Source organism: Alexandromys fortis, unplaced genomic scaffold (genome assembly GCF_014885135.2).
Source record: "Alexandromys fortis isolate MF-2015 unplaced genomic scaffold, M_Fortis_MF-2015_v1.1 scaffold_37, whole genome shotgun sequence".
NCBI classification, from domain to species: Eukaryota; Metazoa; Chordata; class Mammalia; order Rodentia; family Cricetidae; genus Alexandromys; species Alexandromys fortis.
Genome location: NW_026067914.1, coordinates 2,222,540 through 2,241,970, shown reverse-complemented (window position 1 = coordinate 2,241,970; position 19,431 = coordinate 2,222,540).

Here is a 19,431-nt window from a genome sequence, read left to right as displayed (position 1 = left end):
TTGTTGACTAATTAAGAAATTGGGTATTTATTTTGAGACAAGGTCTCACTGCGTAGACTTGCTAGTGTCAGGCTCCTTAAGAAACCTGTCTAACCTTGAGCTTGTGGTGGTCCTTCTGCCTCTGCACTGACTGCTGGATTTTAAGTGTGCATCGCCACACTGATCCCTCACCCTCGTTGTATTAGGTCAAGTTTAACGAAGCCTAAACTGGATTTGTGTTCTGATGGTTTATCCCCTTCCTGCACTGATCTTGAAGATTTCGTGTATGCCCTGAATATGTCCTACAAGTTGCACTTTGTAATGAGACGTAATTATTTTCCAAAAGCTGCCTCCTAGCCCCTTGTGGAATGCCCTGCAAATGAAGAGCTTCAGGGAAGAGATGAATCGGTAGGTGGGTAGGCGAATAAATTACTTGTTTAATTTTTCTCCACGGTTAAAAATTTTCCACCCCATAAAAATCTGATGGGCTTTCAGTGTTCTGAAGTGTAAAACTGGCGAAGACGTCAGTTTATTGAAGCACATTATGTCACTAGCTCTCCTGTGAAGACCAGGGCTTTTTAGAAAAATGGTGTCTTTTCACACGCACAACCAGAGTGTGAGCGTGAGACTGAAGGAGGGAAAAGCTCCCTGGAGGAGTGCCTAGCCAAGAGGAAGGTGGAAAATAGGCTCTTTCATACTGCGGTCCAGTCATTGGGATTTGAAGCCGGACAGTGTCTTAGTCTTCTTTTGTTTTAATAGGAGCAATAGGAACCATCTAGAATTTCCAAGAAGAATCCGCAATAATTTCCTTGAGAATTCTAGTGCAGGGGAGACATTGATTAAATGGATTCTTTTATTTACCCAGTTTCTGCCTGGTTTCTATTAAATGTTCTCGCCTATGATTTAAAAAGAGGAAGGAAAGAATAAAGGCGTGAGTTCATGCTTTAATTATCCAATCTGACCTGTTCCCACCACTCTACGGCCACCGTCAATTGAAAAATATAGAATGTGTTTATTCCTTTCTGTTTAATCTGCTGCATGTTTGATTCATGCTGCCCCTTCTAGGGGGAAATTGATGACTACAATGGCTGTGGGATCTCAGAGATTAATTGTCTGTTTTGAGAACAGTACGTTTTCCCTTGGCTTTCCCATTTGTCGAATGAATTTTATCTAGTGGCAGGTAATAGCTTCAGGAGCCATCAACATGCAGTCTCTCTTATGTTCCCCCAGTATCTTCTGTTGCATCCCAAGAACTGAGTTAAGGTTAAGGTGAACAAAGTCACCGCTCTTTTCACTTTTGTGCCGTATTTCCACCTCATGTCCTTGAATGCCAACCCACCTGACTTCTCATCCCTCATCTGCCTCTCTGGCTAGGGTTCCTTCCAGATGAATGTGTCCCGGAAAGTTGTGATTTTGTTTTGACTGAGAACGAACTAAGAATGGAGAACGGAGAACAGTTTATACGTGAAAGAATTCTGGACTGTCCTACGGAAAGCAACACTCACCCAATATCCCCAGATAGTGTTGGAAATTAACCTCTCCAGGCCGTTCTCCCCATCTGCAAAGGAGAAATTGCAATGCCTTCATCCTGGGGCTGTTTTGGGAATCAAAGAGAATGCAGAGTGCCAAAAGTGATCACGCTGTCTCTCACAAATGAGGGTCGCTGTGTTTCTGAAAACAATAGCTAATCTCTAAGGTCTCTGATAGACTCAGCCTTCTGCTGCTGCTGATCATTTTTCAACCATGCTGAGCAAATCATATGGTGAAGGTAGCAAAGAAGAAAGAGGTCAATGGCTGTGGGCGGGCGATAGAGACTGACGTGGATTTTAGTGTTTCTCCCTAGTCTTTTGAATGCTCTCCACACAAGCATAGCCAGCTCTCCATCCTGCTCCGGGCCTCTCTACTGCACGGTCACAGTTTTGCCAGGATGTCACAACTCCTTTCTTAAAACTGTCAGCTCTGTGAACTACACCTCACGTGCTTAGAGTATTCATTCAAGACTTCATCTCTCCTAGTTCCTCTTCATACACATACATTTCAGTCCCCAAAGGGCGTATTTGATTCCCATTACATGTTCTGTTTTTCCTGCCCCGACTTATTTGTGTGCAATTTCCCTTCCCACAAATCTGTGGATTAGCATGATTCAAGTATGACCTTTCCTAAAGAGTCTTCCTTAATCTTACAAGAAGAAATTACTCCACTTATGGAATTGCTAGGCTATTTTTGCATACCTCTATAGTGACCACCAAATCTTTCTATACTATACTTATTTTAAGTAGCAAAAGCAGTTCAATTTTTGTTCCATGTAAGAGACCTAAAATTCTCGTGATGAGTAAGTGAATGGCTAAAGGTATTGTTGCCAAGATTTCTGAGCATGGATGGAAGGAAATTATATGTACTGATAGTTCCATAGAGGAGCTTAAGCAACCAGCTAAATAGAAAGATATAATGCAATTGGCAGCCATGTCTCATCTTGGCTATTGAGGATTTGGATAACCCTCAAAGGATAAGAACAGTAGAAAGTAACGTAAGACCTCATTGCTCGCAAAGTAGATTTTAGACAGGTACGGAAATTATTTCATTTTACATTTAAAAACAAGGCCAGCTGGCCTGGCTCTGAAAAAGCCTGGGTTAAAACCGGACTCGCTGAACATAGTGGACAATGAGGACTACTGAGAACTCAAGATCAATGGCAATGGGTTTTTGATCCTACTGCACGTATTGGCTTTGTGGGAGCCTAGGCAGTTTGGATGCTCACCTTACTAGACCTGGATGGAGGTGGGTGGTCCTTGGACTTCCCACAAGGCAGGGAACCCTGATTGCTCTTTGGGCTGACGAGGGAGGGGGACTTGATTGGGGAAGGGGGAGGGAAATGGGAGGGGTGGCGGGAAACAGACAGAAATCTTTAATAAATAAATAAATTAATTAATTAAAAAATTATTCTGTTTTCTCCATAGTAAGAACTGTTGAGAGCAGGAAAATCAATCCTTTGGGAAAAGGAGACATCCTAGGATACTCATGGCGACTGCACATACTCTTCTCTGAAAGTCTTTAGGATTATGTGCTTTAAACCAAGCGCTGTAGCGCCATGACCTGGGATGCAGAATCAACATTTTCTTCTTTGTGAGGCTGAATGAGTATTTTCTTCAGGGTAGAAACACGGCAGGGTTGGAATGAATTATAAACACATGGATTACATTTCCCCTCGTGGAAATCATTAATAGTAAGGTAATGAAAGACTTTCACATGTCTGAATTTTAGTGAAGGTTTGAAAAACACAAATTCAAGAACTGAACAAAAGCCAGGCATGGTGCACATCTGGAATCCCAGCATCTGGGAGGTGGAAGCAGGAGGATTAGGAGTCCAATGCCAACATCAGTTACACAGTGAGTTTAGGGCCTGCCTGTACTACATTGGGATCTGTCTGTCTGAGAACGCAAGCAGCAGACAAACAGCAGCAACGAGAACAAAACCGATTGCGTGAACGACATGGGGTCATTATTATTCATGATTATAGCATTTTGATTTGGGGCTCTAATGAAACAGAAAAGAATCCTGGTTTATATGGGACAGTTTGCTCCCAAGTTTTAGGAATTTTGACACAGATACTGGGGACTTTCAGGGATTTGGGGGCTCAGTGTCCTTTCTTTGGTGGTGTTTCCTGTCTACATAGGTACTATGTTTGAGGACAGATTTAACAACACTTGTCACTAGAAATAGGGTTGAAAGCCAGGATAAAATGTATCCCAAGAAAGAGGAAATGCTGGCCTTATACAGAAGGGAATCAATACGCTAGTTCTCTAGTTAGGGTGAACACCTCATCCTGTTTGTCTGGGTCTTCCAGATCCAAGCTGAATGTCTTTATGCTGAGTGACCTCACCATGGAGTGACCCAGGACAGTTCTTCTGTTCTAGTTAATTCTCAATCACGGTGACAAAACACTATGCCCATGGCAAGTTATAAAAGAGATTACTCAGTTTGGGGCTCACGGTTCCAGATGGTTGTAGTCCACGACTATCAAGTTGGAGACAGTGGCAGTAGGCAGGCAGGATTGGACCTGAAGCAGTAGCTGAGGGCTCACATCTGAACCCAAAAGCATGAAGCAGAAGGTTAACTGGAAATAGCATGTACTCTTGAAACCTCAAAACTCCCCCCAGTGATGCGACTCCTCCATGTCTACACCTTTTAGTCCTTCTTAAAGAGTTTCACCAATTGTGAACTAAGTATTCAAAAAACCTGTGAACTTTTGAGGGTTATTCTCATTCAAACCACTGCACCCTCGTGAGTTAAGACATCACTGCAAACATCAGTGGAAGCAGTCATTCCCAGACTTCTCTCTGCATGCTCAGAACCTGTGGACCTGGCCAAAGTACAGGTTGCCATTTTGCTTATGTGGGGTGAAACAAAAAATCGCACATTTCTAGGAAACTCGCTCCTGTTGCCAAAGCTACTGTTGGTCGAGAGTCCTCATTTTGAGGATCAGAATTTAGACTCACAGGCATAGCCAATCTACTGCCTGTGTGTTGCTTACAGCTACATGCAACAAAGAATAGCTTTGGCTATGGCCCAACACAAAGTCATAAACTTTCTTACAGTATTATGAGCACCCAAGAGACAGCTCAACCAAGTGAATGAAGTGCTTGCCTCCTCTTGAATTTTGTCCCCCAGAACTCATGTAAAAACATCAGGTGTGGTACCACATTCCTATAATCTCAGAGCCAGTGAAATAGTGGTGGGAAGACCCCTGAGACTTGCTGGCTAGCCAACCTAGTCTATTTGGTGACCACTGGATCAATGAGACACACTGTCTCAAACATACAAAGTGGGTACATGGTGAATAACAGTAGAGATTAACCTCTACCCTTTGCATACACACAAATGTAGAAAGTTTTTGGTTTATATTTTTATTTTACAAGTTCTTAGTATGTCAACTGCACAGTTCTCAATGTCACAATGCAAAAAGTTATACATAGCTGTTAAAGGCTATTAAAGGATGCCTGCAGACTGAGAGTTATTCCAAGATCTGGATTCATGACATTCTTTGTCTTTGATCAAGTTCTTCACCTCTGTAAATCTTCACTTTTTCATCTCCACAAGACACTACTCTCCTTAAGGAATTGTTTCAAAGATTCATGGGGATGATTACAGACATAGGCTAAACAAGAAGTAAACATGAGCTGTTTTCTGATCATTGGGACCCAGTTCACATATCATTGAAGTCATTTCCCATTGAGTAATAGAAGTTGAATATATATATATATATATATATATATATATATATATATAATGAAATATATCATTTCAATGATATGTGAAATGATATGGAAAGTTATAGGAAAATTCTTAGTTGAAGGATTCCCAAGCAGTGACATTTGCAAGGCAAATCAGGATATTTGAAGAATAAAGATTTTATCAGATTGGATGAGGATTAAGTTGACACATAAAACATAGCCTAAAACTGGTATTTCCTCTAATACACTAATCTTCTACATGTTTTAGAATCTACCTCCCTATTCTGAGTTACCTGGAGCAATAAGCCTATTGCAAAAGGATACCCTACTTGGGAAAAGGAAATTGAACACTAAGAACTTAGCATGAAGGCGCAGCTTAGTAAGAGTTCCATTTTATGGATTGTACTACTTCTTTCTACATAAACTTAGAGAAGTTATAATGATAACAACTTCAAATGGCAGTCTGATTTCTACAGGGAGCATCATGCCTGCTTCTAAATGTACAAAACCTAGATTATACAGTGATTATAGGCCTGCTTCCTGTGACCCATGTTAATTGTTCAATTAATATTGTCTATATACTACCTGTGCCATGATAAGGCTACTTCTACTTAATATTCATATAGAAATGCCAGAAGGATCACAGTAGATTCGCTAAATTTTACATTAGAGAGCTATAGTAATGCAAACATCATGGGACTAGTACATAGACATACACAGACTAGTGAGATAGAAATCCCAGAGATAGGTTTATATAGCTATAGCCATGGTGCTCAAAACACACACAGATAACAGACAAGACCTTCATCAAATTGTGTTGAAAAGCACTGGGCATCCACAAAAAAAAAAACTTGAAACTAGATCCGTCCCTCTAAAAGACAAGAGAAGGCAATGATGGAACGGGGGCTGATCAAAGTACATTTGAAATGTGTATGAAAATGTCACAGTGAGATGCATCATTTTGTGCAACTGATATTAATAATTCCTTATAGCAATGAAAAGTTATATAAAATATTCCCATAGAAATGAGAGCATGGACAAAATGGCTCTAAGTGTGTGATGATAGTTTCAGGCCTTCATTGCCAGATCTCATGCTTACCTGACCGCAGCTTATAGAATGAGGTGTATCCCATCTCTCTTTTTCCTCAGTAGGGCTGGGGTTGTCTAGTTCATCTGTAAAATGTAATCATTGTATCATCAGTGGCCTCTACCTGAAGCTTGTGGTAGGTTAATTTGAAATTTCTATTTCTAGACCTGAAATTTGGGGGTTGAGAAGTGAAAATTTGGGAATTCAGGGTTAGGGAAATTATGTTCCAGGGAAGAGGAGAGAGTTTAGGTTGGAGAACTATAAAACAGTGATAATCATGTCATGGATCTGAACAAGCACTGCTTATATCCCAAGCCATTTCAAGAACAAGACTTTTAAAAAAATCTCTACAATTCACTTTTGATGCAAGACATAGAAGCAAAATTCATGTGTTCTAAGAAACAACTCTGTTGCCTGTCCTACCACAAGTTTGACAAGTCATTTAGTTTGCCTCTTGTCTAAGCAACATAAGAAGCAGGACCTCAAACCCTTATGGGGAATTATTTGACCAAATTTTGCCTTGTTTTTCAACATTAAATATTAAATAACTGAATAAAGAATTACGTTAAATATTTAAAGCTCCTTGGAGAATGTAAGGAGATCTGGATAGTATAATATTTAAAAACCTCCTGTACTGGCTGAGCATGATGGGTCATGCCTTTACTCCCAACGCTTTGAAGGCAAAGGCAGGTGGATATCCATGAGTGTAAAGCCTGCATATTCTTCATAGCAAGTTGCAGATATGGATAACCAGGGCTGCACAGAAAGACCCCCAGCTTGAGAAGAACAAAAGAAGTATGTCATTCAGCTTAATTCACAGAAAACATCTAACAATTATTCATTTCCTTTCCCTCCTCTTCCATATTGTCTTCCTTTTTAATGTGCCCATGCATGTCCACTCATTATTGTCCACTGTCTGTAACCCTTGTGCAATACAGGCAGAGTCTGATTGCTAACAGTAGTTATTCTTGAGTGTTCTGACCATCATTGGCTCTGCTTCACCTTGATCATGTTTGGATCTTGGTACCAAAGGCTTTTGGTGCTGCTTCCCTGAACAATCACATCACCAACTCTGCATTAAACCCAATTGTATTCTGAAACAGCTTTCACACTTGGCCACAAACAAACAAACAAACAAACAAATAAGTAAATAAATTGAGGGTCAAGGATCTTCATGAGCATCTTTAAGTACATATAATTTTTTTGGCTTTAACTTCATGGGCGATATTAATACATAAATAACATATCAATGAGCCTAAGGTGTAGTTTACAGCCCAAGAATGGAGTTCTGTACCTACATGTGTTCCTACAAGTCTTCATTAAGAAGTTTATACATGTTCAGTTTTCATTTTTAAAATTTTAAAACTACTATATTGCTGACAACTGCTGTAGAGTTGAAGTTGGAATCAACAGAAATTATTTGAGCCTACATAAATGCTCAGTAAAGCATACTCAGGAAATAATGATTGAATGAATGTTCTCATTTTTTTTCTCAACAAGAACCCAATTTCTTGGTCAATGAGAAGGCCTGTGGTAAAAACACCTGTCACTCAAGCCTGACAACTCTAGTTCAGCCCTCACACCTGATGCGGACCAAAGAAACCCTATTCCCAAAAGTTGTTCTCCGATCCCCAGTATATGTCACCCCATTATCCCCTTGTCTCTGTCCCCCCACAATCATTAAAAATAGTGAAGTCCTAAGAAAAAAAAGAATTGGATTTCTTTCATAAATAGCATATATACCTACCTGTCCATGTATTTACACACATAGATAGGAAATCTAAGGAATTAGACTAGCTGAATTTTCATTAGAACCCTTATCTTCTTTTTATGTGGTTGTACCCGGATAGCTTGTTCATATGAGTATAATTCTCTCCATGTCTATAATGATAGAGAAAGCTACAAAGCTTCAATGACATCATCCTACTCTGAAACTTCATCAATCTGTGCAAGCCCTGACTTTTATTAAAATGGTGTGCATTTTTCCTGCTGCATATTATATAGATATTATTCAGGAGAATACACATGTAGCTGTGCACTTTTTAAGGGGCGCCTTTCTTCTTAGTAGATCGTAATGTTCCTGTACTTGACTGAGAAAAATCTTGGAAGCCTCCAGAAAGCCAAACTGCCCTCAACAGCTTGGCATAATTAGCTGGGAATCATGGGGGAAGCTGAGCATGAAATTCTAAGTAGGGAAGCATTTTATAATTTCTTCTCTGATGAGCTATCGGGCATACTCACTGTTTAGGTTTAAAAGGCTACATCTGTATTTTCCCTAGTTAAAAACCAAAAGGTTGGCTTCAAGCTGTGATTTGCAGACTGGGGAGCAGTGTAGGGCATGGCCTCCTACAAGTTGGAACAGATGCCAGCCACAAAGAATTTCCACCTTGGACACCACCTAAAAAACCTAAGCCAACCAAAGAAAACCCAACTTGAAAGTACTTTTCCTGCTCCTACCATTGGAAGGAAACCATTGCTTTTTAGTTTCTTAAAATGGGAATGTGTTGACCATTAGCTTAAAAGGAAATCATAAAAAGTGTGCCTCAGAATCTTACCCACTTCTTGTCTACCTCTTGTTGTGTCTCTTTGGACCTCACTGGCCAAACACAGGCCTTCTCTCCATTTCTTGGATACACACAGCACGCCCACCTCTGTCCCCAGAACTTTCTGAGAATCAGAAATAGACTACAGTTTTATCCCGGTTTCATTTCAGTTGCCATGACTAAACATTGACCAAAACAACATGGGGAAGAAGAGGCTTACTTCATCTTCTACATTCCAGGTTACAATTGGTCACTTAGTGGATTTAGGACAGGAACTCAAGGAAGGAGCCTGGTGACAGGAATTGAGGTGGGGACCATGGGGAAACACTGCTTACTGGCTACCTTTTCATGGCTTGCTGGCCTTGCTACTCTCTACAACCCTCAGTCACCTGCTTAGGGATGGCAACTCCCGAAGTGGGCGGGGCTCTTTCACATCAATCGTTAACCAAGAAAATGCCTCACACATGTGTATACAGGCCAATCTGATAGAAGTAATTCCATAATTGAGGCTTCTGCTTCTGAGGTTACTCTACCTTTGTTCAGTTTACAAAAAAAAAAAAAAAAAAAAAAAAAAAAAAAAAAAAAAAAAAAAAAACTTCCTGTCTGTCACTCATCTCTGAAAGGTATCTCTCCTATGAATGGACTTACTCTGGCCATCTGAGAAAATGCTATCTACTCCTGTCATAAATCTAATACCTTACTCTATTTTATTTTCCTATCACAATATGATAAGTAATATTTGAGATATATGTTCACTAATTTTCTATTTATTTTATTTTCTATCTATTCTATTAGTTGATCCAGAGAACAAGGAAGTTGGGCTACCTTGCACATGCCTGGCTAATAACTGATTGTTGATTAGCGTTTTGATAATCATATTAATAATAATGGACAGTCTAATAGTCTCATGGTCACCTACTATACAAGACTCTACCAAGCTGATTCACCTTCAGCTCAAGTAAGCTCCATAAGATGATTTTTCTTGCAGTAGATAAAAAAAGAGGTTTTGACAGTTGTATGAAGGAAGTAGACCCAAGATTTCAACATTCTTAATTGCGTAACTGATTTTAGTATAGGCATCTTACTGCATTCCTTGCTATACTTTCTTCTTACATATTCCATATTTAACAAACAAAGTAATACATGCCCACTGCCTTTTTGATATTGTCAGAGTTCACTGGGCTATATTACTCTCTAGTCAGCAAACATTCAATCATTCTTAACATTGTATCTCCAATGTGTTTGCCCCTCCATCCTCATAACCTGTATTTATGAGGAAGTGTGTCACCATGGTCTTTTCTTCTCAGGAATATAACAACAACAATGCTATTTTTGAACTGACTGCTACACTTGATATTTTTAAAATAAGCCCCAAAATATAAGATATATCAAATTCAAAAACATACATAAGATTGAACAGAAAGATGGATTACATAAAAGAAATCCAGGAACCAATAATATAAAAGGCAAATAGGTACAGCAGAAGTGGTAGCTCTAGGCAAATAGGGTGCCAGGGTTCAGGTTTTGAAGAGCTCCCCAAGATTTCCTCATTTTTATACTGGGTATCAAAACCCACTTAAGGTAATTCTCAAATCTAGAAGTTTCTCTCAGTCCCAAGAGTAGTTAGGAAATGGAAACTGGACTCAGGTGGGGCATGGGAAAAAGGAAGAAAACTCATTGTGTAGGTAGGAAGGGGAAGATATGGCAGAGTTATGAGGTGGTATGGATTAGATCAAAATACGTTGTATGAAATTCCCAAAGAATTAATGAAAATATTTGTTTAAAAAGAGGTCAGCTTGGTGGTGTTGGTGTACGCCTTTAATCTCAGCACCTGGGAGGTAGAGCCAGCCTGGTGTACAGAGTGAGGGCTAGGAAAACTAGAGCTGATACACAGAGAAACCCTGTCTCTAAAAAACAACAAAACCAAACAAACAAAAAAATCAAAGAAAAAAAAAGAGGTCAAATAGTGTCTTCAAGTAATCAATTGATTATAAACTAATTACTAACTATAGTATAAAAATACAAACACCAGAATTAATAATTATTAGTAAATTATAGAGGGTTCTATAGAATCACAGAGAATATGTTATTTCTTTGAAAGTATCAATCACGTGAAAGAAAATTAAAAATAGAAAGTTCAGGTCCTAACTCCAGATCAGTTAAATCAGGACCTGGGGCCAGAGTCAGAAAAAGTTAGTCCTGGTTAGTTCCATATTTAAACAAACCTGGAGAGTATGTGGCTAAATGGTGTGTACTCAAACACAACTGTGCCATCCCAACACCCAGGGGCTGAATTGGAAGGATCGCAAATTCAAGGACCATCTCCAAATTAAAATTAAACAGCAGCAGTCACTGCTGTTGCAGCAGTAGCAACAATAACAACAAAAGAAGGAAGGGAAGGAAAAAATTCATATCTATTTTTTGTTTCATTTTCAAGACTTCATGGAACCATTAACTATAAACAGCAAGATTAAAAGTCATTGTTTGACTTCTGTGGTATTTGTCACTATAACACAAGCACACACAAACACACAGATACACACAAACACAAACACATACACACAAACACACACACGCAAACACACATGCATCCCAAACACACACACACACACAAAACGGGCAGAATTTATCAACCACTTTAGATGAATATTTTAAAAGTTCAAACATCTAGAAAACCCCATCATTGAGGTTTTGAGTTAATTTATTGACTCTAAGGGCCCAATTCTTTCTTTTGCTTAAATGCGTGTACACCCACACATTCACACAGTTCCATGGCAGCAAAGAAATCTTCACATTCCAAATACGTCTCAGCGAAGCCCGATGGTCAAGAATTCTCAATATTTTCACATTACTTAGAGCACCCGTAGGTAGGTTACCCTGGCCCCATTCCCAGACTTTAACAGTAGGGGCCTTGTGAAATGCTAAACGATGTGTATAACAGTATTTAGGCTCTCCAAGAGCCAATCCGTCAAAACATTTGCTGCTTTGAAAATGTGTTCTTCAAAAAAATGGGCATATGGAACTTATTACTGGGCTCGGTGGAGTTCAGGCGGCGGCGTCCAAAATAAGCACCGAACCTTTTGAGGACACAATTTTACCTAAAGGTGACAGGGTCTCTGACACTGTCCTGCCCTGACCCAAGGGTATGGAGGACTCATGGGAAATGGCAGGCTTCTGAACATTCTGGGGGGAATCCAAGGGTTAGAATAGCATAGCACTGGGTAGAAACACTAAAAAGAACAAAGATTAAAGGAGAGTCTCTAAAGTGCAAAGGACCCCACAGCTTGTATTTCTTTATCAGCGACTTCAAGCTTAGCCTTCGGACCGTAATTGTTTAATCACTATCCATGAACATGTAAGTCAGTGACATCTTACCGCTACATATTTAGGTGGAAATTACAATGTGTAGCTACAGACTTTGGAAATCTGATAAATGGAAGAGAAATGAAATTGGTTGACTATAGAGGATGGAACACTTTCATGATGAAGGAAGCAATCAGAAGAGCCTACCTTACCACAGTTCTCGTTACCATTTGCTATTTACCTGCCCTTGCATCTCGGTTCCCTGTGTTTAAGAAGGTAGATGTTCTGAAACTCACCTGTTCTTATCTAATCGAAGTATTGAAATAACAAGGAAAGACAAATGACAGCATTTCCAAAGGTTTATTTACTTTTCTTTGACCCTCGGTAGCGTTTGCTGAACTGGCCGTTAAAAGAACACATCTCCATCAGAGCCCAGGAAGGAGACGCTATTATCGGTCACTGCAGACCGGAGCAGAAGTTCGATTTTGAGGCTGAGAAGCCTGAAGCTCCTCGCTGGGTTTTATTATGCATAACTGAAATTCTTCACAGCTACAAAAGTGTAAACGTCTCTTGATTGCATCAATATGGACTTGGAACAAAAAGATGCCTAGGTCAGTACTACTGGGGAGACACACATTTTGTGGCCTTGGAAGAAATCAGTCTGCGAAGCATGCGCTCCTGCCCCCACTTTCCTAAGAGCCATGTAAACATACTATTTCTAACTTCTTTAGGATCTTTAAGTGTTTCATTTGCCTCTTTGTAAAATTTCCTCTGCTTGAAATTTCTGACCGTTCCAGACACTTCGTTTCTGGAGTGTTCGGCGATATGAACTGCGTTGTGCAAACCACCGATGACTTGAGTTTGCTCAGCGATGGTCATTTTTGCTCAGTACCTTCGTTTTCATAATTTCATGATTTGTGTTTTGTATTTTATATTTTATGAGTGATTCCTGGGGGACTCCTCCTCCCCCTAAAAAATGACAGGAATGATCCACATAAGTCCATAAGAGAGGCTATAAAATAAATATTATACCATGTGTGGGGTGAAAAAATATAACTGCAAATGGCTGTTCTCATTTTCTGGCATTTACACACATGGCCATCTGTTTGAGGACTGTTTTAGTTGGCTTTTCTCCAGAATTTATGTAACTGGCCAATTCAAAGGAAATGACATCACCAAGTTTCCTGACAACTGTCATTGGAGCTACACATTTTTTGGAAACAAGTTGCTTAGTAAAGAGAAAAAAGTCTTAAATGTCCCTTCTACCTTCATTTTTTCCCCTAGCATACAAAAGTTATAAAATACTTTTCCTCCTACTGCTGTACATTTTGTGTTAATGGCTCTCAGTTTTTACTATTTGGGGCATCTCCTTTTTTATGCTGTAGGGGTATTAGAGAAAAAATAAAGCTTTTGTTGAGTACATACAATATGTTCAGGAGCTGAGGTGTTGGCTCAGTGGGCAAAGCACTTACTGTGTGTGTTTGAGGACCTGAGTTCACATCTTCAGAACCTACAGGAGGCTAGAAGTGGTAGCTCGTGCCTGCAATCCACATATACTACGGTGAGATGGCAAATGGATACAGGAGGATCTCTGGGGACCGGAGGGGCCGTCTAAATGGTGTGCAGCAGCTGATCACGTGGGATCCTGTTTCAAACAAGGTGGAAGGTGAGGACTGACATCCTAGGTTGTCTTCTGGTTACCACACATGTGCCAGGCACACACACACGCACACACACACACACACACACACACACACACATGCTTAAAAATACAATATTAGCAGAATGTAATGAAAAGTAGAGTTGTTGAGTTCTTCACTGAAGTGGCAAATTTGTGTTATTGTTTTAAACCTGTATCTAAAATAATTATGCAAAAACCTAAATCAGTCTACTACAGGGAAGCTAATTCCTTCCTGGTTTCCATTTCCAGGTTAGCCTGAAGAGAAGGATGGCGTAAAGAGGGATATTTGGGAATGTGCTTGCTGACAACACTGGGGAATCAGAGCTAGGAAGGGTGAAGGTTTTAATAGCATAGTTTACAGATGCTCTTATCCTGCAAGGTAATCTGTACCATGCACCAAGGAATCCTTTTATCTGATTCCAAAACTCAAGCATCTCTAGGGAAAGGCTAGCAGCTGTTTTGAAGGTTCACAGTTGTATGGAAAAAGAATTAGTGTTAGGAGAAATTCAGTTTATCTGCTCTTCAAACGTGCTTGGGAATCCCAGCCAGCAGGATGCCCATCTCAGCAGGAATCCATGCTCTAGTGTTAAACATTTTAGATTTTTAAATGTCTTCTGATGACTATAGTTGACTGATGGCATCCTACCTGAGTGCTGAGACTGCATTAGCTTGAGCCAGTGCTCTTCCAAGTTGGGATGGCTGTGCCACTTAAACACCTGCTTGGATTTGTTTGCAATTGTCTTTCTGCCTTTCTTTCCTCCTTCTTTCTTCCTCCTGCTCATCACCATGGTAGAAGACACTGTTGGTACTCCACCTGACTTCCTTTGCTAGCTGGAGCATCTGTTCCTTGGGTGTTTCTGAGTCCTTCCTGGCGGCTTGCTGGTCTCTGATGCGGGGGTTTTACCTCCTGAAAGAGATTACAGGGCCATGGATTTCTCCATTTTCCTGTGTGGTCACTGATTGTGGTTTGCAGAAACTTGGCCTTGAGTCCTCTAGTTCAAACCACTCTGATCCTCCAAGCTCTAGCACATTAGCAAAGGGTCCATAGTCTTCCATGATTCTCTCTCTTTCTCTGCCTAGTTTAATCAACTTCCTCTTGGAATCTTCCTAAAGGTTACTTGCCGTAAGTCGCATGCTTCCCTAAGGTTCTCTTTGTCACTCCCTCCTTCTCTTTCTTGAAGAATTGATTATCGACCAGGAATCCAGAGAACCCTGTGAAGGATTGATAGGCAGGTATTTACAGTGCGAGGAGGAAAGCTCTCAGAGCTGACAGCAGGGGGAAGCTGAATAGACAGGTGTGAGAAGTCAGAAGTACTAAGGTGAGAGGTTAGGAAGGAAGGTAATATTAGTAAATACTTCTGTTGGTAAAGGTGACTGATGGAAGTCAACAAGGATGATGGAGATTGCACAGGTGGATAAAAATATACTTGGGTTTTCTTTTTAAAAATTGATTTGATGCTAGGCAGAGTGGCTCACACCCTATAATTCCAGCACCTGGGAGGCAGAGGAAGGCAGATCTCTAGGCATTTAAGACCAGCCTGGTCTAGGTAGTGAATTCTAGGCTTCCAGGGCTACATTGTCAGACTTTGTCTCAAAAAAGGCAAACAAACAGGGACTGGAGAAATGGTTCACTTTTAAGAACACCGGTTGCTCTTCCAGAGGACCTAGGTTCAGTTCCCAGCACCCACATTGCAGCTCACAGTTATCTGTAACTCTAGACCCAGGGAACCGAAAACTCTTTTCTGGCCTTGAGGACACTGCACTCAGGTAATGCTGATGTAGGAGGGGCATCTGTCTATGTGTTACTTTCATTGGTTAATAAAGAAAGTGCCTTGGCTTTTTGATAGGGCAGGATTTAGATAGGTGGAGTAGACTGAACAGAATGCTGGAAGAAAGAAGCAGAGTCAGGCAGACACCATAAAGCTCTGGCCCAAGAAGGACGTAGGTTAGGATCTTTCCTGGTAAGCCACCACCTTGTGGTGCTACACAGATTATTAGAAATGGGTTAATCAAGATATGAGAATTAGCCAAGAAAAAGATAGAACTAACGATACAGGCAGTGTTTAAAAGAATACAGCTTCTGTGTTATCATTTCCGGGGCTAAGCTAGCCATGCTGGAAGCGGGCAGGACGAAAAGCAGGCCTGCTTGCCTCTTCACTACATAATGCACACACATAAATTCAGGTAAGATCTGTATACACATAAAACAAACAAACAAACAACAATAGACAAACAGTTAACCCCCCCCACACACACACAAAATAATTTAATTTTGTAACTGCCTCTAATCTGACCACTTGGCAAGCTGAGTCAGAAAGATGAGGCATTTGAGGTAATCTTTAACTGCATAGTGAATTCCAGGCAAGCCTGTGCTAACCAAGACCTTTACACAAGTCACCCTATCCCTGAAAAATGAACTTATATGATTGAACCACAGAAAGGAATCAAAGTAATTTTAAAATTACTTGTAATTCTACTATCAAAATATAATCACTATTTTGATATACTTAATTGCAATTTCTTTTGTATTTACTTTTCATTCATATATTACATATTTATGTGTAGACAGAGACTGCTCTTTTGTTTCCTGGCTGCTCAGATCCGAATAATCACACAGACACTATATTAATTACAACATTGCTTGGGCATTAGCTCTGGCTTATTAACTAACTCTTACATCTTAAATTAACCCATTTCTAGTAATCCATGTATCACCACACGGCTATGGCCTATTGGTAGGCATCTTTTTCCTTCAGCAGTTACATGGCATCTATCTGACTCTGCCTTCTTTTCTCCTCTATGTCTGCTTGTAATTCCCACCTTGCTTTATTCTGTGATGTCAGAGGCCCAAAGCAGAATATTTATTAACCAATGGTAATAAAACATATTCACAGCATACAGAGGGGAATCCCCATCACTTATGTATACATCTAGTCAATCTTTATATAAAATTTTATTTCCTACATTTCTTTCTGAATTCTACATGCATTTTGCATGTCTATCTTCCTTTCAGTATAATGGAAACCATTTATTAAAAAAGCAAAAGACACTCATGAGCTTGGGGGTGGTCTAGTAAGCTAGGGAGAGAAATGCATTCAAAAGCCCTAATGATTGCTTCCTCCATGAATCACAGACACCAAAAGCCTCTTGTCACACTGTCTATGTTTGGTGGTGGTGGTGGTATGTTGGTTGGATTTTGAAGCAGGATTACACATATCTCAGGTTGACTTTGAACTCATTGTATGAAACTCTTGAATCTCCTCCCTCTACCTTCTGAAAACTGGGGTTATAGGTATGTACCACTACACCTGTCTTAAAACTCTGGTTTTGGGACCCTAAGCTTAAGATACTCAACTGAATGGAGACCTGGCTGATGAGCCTACAAAGTGCTAATATGCAACATGCCTAGAAACCTGTTTCTTGGTCCATGCATAATATTAAGTCATATGGATTCATATACCTTAATACCCATCAGCGTAAGTTGCTGTAAATATTTTGCTATTTAGAAGACACCATAAAGGATAATACTATCCTCGTATATAAATGTTTAATAGAGTCACATTTCTACTGTGTACTAATGACTGATGGAGTCATATTGACTCAGATGTGTGAAATTTTCAAATAAGTTGCCAACTTATATTGCAATATTTTATCAACATAGTGATGATCTTTTTCCAGAATGGATTTGTCAGTGCATAACAGCTGCAGTTTATGATGTCATAATATTTCAAATTAAGTATTGCAGCAAAATTTATCATTAACAACGTTTCTTCTTTTTTCATATGTTTTTTTTTTACTTTCTATGGAATGTTGTTTATATGGTTAACTGTTTTTCACTTTCTTTTGTGCTGGAAACTGAACCCGAGGCCATACACATGCTAAGCAAATGCTCTACCAATAAGCTGTATCCTAAGCCTGTTACAACTTAGACATAAACTTGACTGGTTTTCTTTTAGTAAGGCTTTACTTGGGATTAGGAAAAAAAGATGCCCCAAAGAAATCCTAGGTTTCAGACATGGAAAAGAGAACTGAATTATTGGGGGAGTAGAGAAGGAGAAGAAGGAGGAAGAAGAAGAAAAGGAAGGCAGCAATCAATGTATTCTTTCAGGATTGTGAACCAAAGCAATCAGCTAAAACCCTCTTTGTTCTAGCTGTGTTCTCTTATTTGTTGACATGGTATGGTAAACAGCTCACCTCGGCTTCTAGAGATATTTCATCCCTAAACTAACTTACTTGAACTTAGTAAGCACACTTTAGTGATTCAAGAATTGTACTTGGTGACAATAAGATCATAATATATGGTGTAAAATGTATTTAACAAGGAGCAGAAGTATCATTCGGCATAAAGATGAAAATGACAGACACTAGGCAAGGCGCATACAAAGAGTCAACCAGGCTGTGGGTACAAGGAAAGAAACAGCCATATATTTCTTTTATAGTTACCTAAATGTTTCATTTGGGCTTACATATGGTATTGCTCTTTAGTTCATAGTGTTTTGAGTGATATGCCGGATAATGGCACAGTGTGGTAATAGTTAAGTTGCTTGTTTAACATATAAGCTGGGTTGTAAACATTTTTAATTTGTTTTTATCTTATGTATATGAGCATTTTGCCTGCATCTGTACGCATTCTTGTGTGTGTGTGATACCCAGGGAGGCCAGAAGAGAGCATTAGATCCCCTGGAACTGAAATTATGGATGATTGGGAGCTATCATGTAGGTGCTAGGCACTGAACCTTGGTCATCTGGAAAAGCAGCCAGTGCTCTTTAACCACTAAGATATCTCTCCAGTCTCTACATGGATGCTATTGTAAGCAACCCTAAAACATTACCCTTATTTGACTTGTTTATTAACGTGAGATTTTACATGTTTGACATGTGATTTGTGCTTACAAACACAATGATTTGAACAGTAAAAATCATTTAATTTTTAAAATAAATATTATTTGTTGTCAGCAAGGGAAAAAAGCAACAGAAAAAAAGGACCAAAAGGAAATCGTGAAAGAAAAATAATTGAAAAGGGATTCCTCAAGTAGTTAAAAGAATAGAAAAGTGAGACATTGGTCAGGATGAGTATCTGATGTAACTGTGTGGTATGGATGCTCAGAAATGAAGCTGGTTCAGGCTTTCCTGATCAAATGGCTCATTTTCTGTGTGCTTTGGATTCCAAGGTTTTTCGTTGCTGGCTCTCCAATGAGGCACCGTCCTCACTGTATCCATCAGTGTGTTTTCTACAGCTGTGATAAACACCACCATCAAAAGCACCTTGGAAAGGAAAGGGTTTATTTCATGTTCTTCCATCACCGAGGGAAGTCAGCTCAGGAACTGAAAGCAGGGGCTGATGCATAGACCATAGAGGACTGCAGCTTGCTATCCTGCTCCCCGTGGTTTGCTCAATTTGCTTTCTTCTACAACTCAGGACCCCCTACCTGCCCAGGTCTGATACCACCTCAGGTGGTTTAGGCTCTTCCACATCAGTCATTAATTAAGACAATGCCCTATGGACTCGCCTGAAAGCCAACCTCACGGAGTCATTTTCTCAACTGAAGCCCCGACTTCCCGATGACTCAGGCCTGTGTCATGCTGACAAGAAACTAACATGCCCAC